Below are 1,335 nucleotides of genomic sequence, written 5' to 3'. Positions count from 1 at the left end.
TGTCCACATTTTTATATACTTGGCTATTGTGCTAAATCTTTGAAATGTAATGACTCAAGAAAATTACATTTAGTATCATAGCATTCCTCATGTTGGTAACTTATTATAATGGATATCACTGTAGACTTAGGAGTCATTTATATTGCCCACCTTTTCCTATTACTGCTAGATTAAATAAATTCTTCATATTGAATTTGGTTACATTTTTCAGTTTTCTAATCTGTACCACTCACTTCAGTATATTTATAGTCCTTTTGTCTGATTTTGTAGTTTCAAAATGATGCCCTGGATATTTTAAGTTTTGAGCTATCAATGCCGTTTTCAAATTGCCCTCTTAAGATTTTTGTAAAATAATATTCTCCATAATGCAACTTTAAATTACCTGCCTTTTCCTTTACTAGACTTAATCCAAGAAGGCTAATTGAACATTAAGCATTTTAATCATCCCACACCATCAAACCTGTCTCCTTGTTACTGAGACTTGAATAGGCCATGAGCTTAATTGTGTTCCTGGCAATGCAACTAGAGAGAAACATTGATAATATAATCGGTATATAACTAAGGAATTAGTCCTGATTTTTATTATCTATAAAAAAATTATTTCAACAAATATACATTGCATATAACCAAATTCATGGTACTTCATTAGAGCTTTGGAAAATATGGAAATGGGTAGACTGTAGTATTTATCTTCATGGAGTTTATTGAAGAGCTAGAAACATAAATCAAAATTTCCAGTAATACCAGATGGCCCAGAACAAGAAAATAAACAAAAGAATGATGTAAACAAAAATATATGTTATATGGAAAAATAAGAAGTATAAGGAAATGATGATTCAGATATAAAAATTGTCATTGCATTATATGTGCAAGTAATGTTCAAATACATCTATAGGGTGAATATACCATGTGTTATGACTATATCATGTTAGATCTCAGGAAGTGCATTTTGAACCACTATTAGCAATGCCTTTTGGAAATCGTTAATATAGGAGATAGCCACCAAGACATAAAGATGCTTTCATCTAAAACAAGATGAGGCTTCTTGATAGCAGTATCTTGTAGAGTAGCAATGTTTATTTGAAAATGTAGGGGTTATTTTTGGAAAATGAAATAAATATGTCCACAATACAGTGCAATAAAAATATCTTTTCCCCTGTATTATCTGAAATTTGCTAGCCTTGACTCCAGTCAATGCTTTGGTACTATTTTTAAATGTATTCATTTCGCAAATAACACCTTTAAAGGACATTTCAAAGTAAGCTGTAAATTCAAATAACATCAGATGTGGAACCAATGTAGGTAAATATGGATCCATTTTATCCTATTTATCCA

Source organism: Odocoileus virginianus, chromosome 5 (genome assembly GCF_023699985.2).
Source record: "Odocoileus virginianus isolate 20LAN1187 ecotype Illinois chromosome 5, Ovbor_1.2, whole genome shotgun sequence".
Lineage (NCBI taxonomy): Eukaryota > Metazoa > Chordata > Mammalia > Artiodactyla > Cervidae > Odocoileus > Odocoileus virginianus.
Note: the sequence above shows the minus strand (reverse complement) of the source record.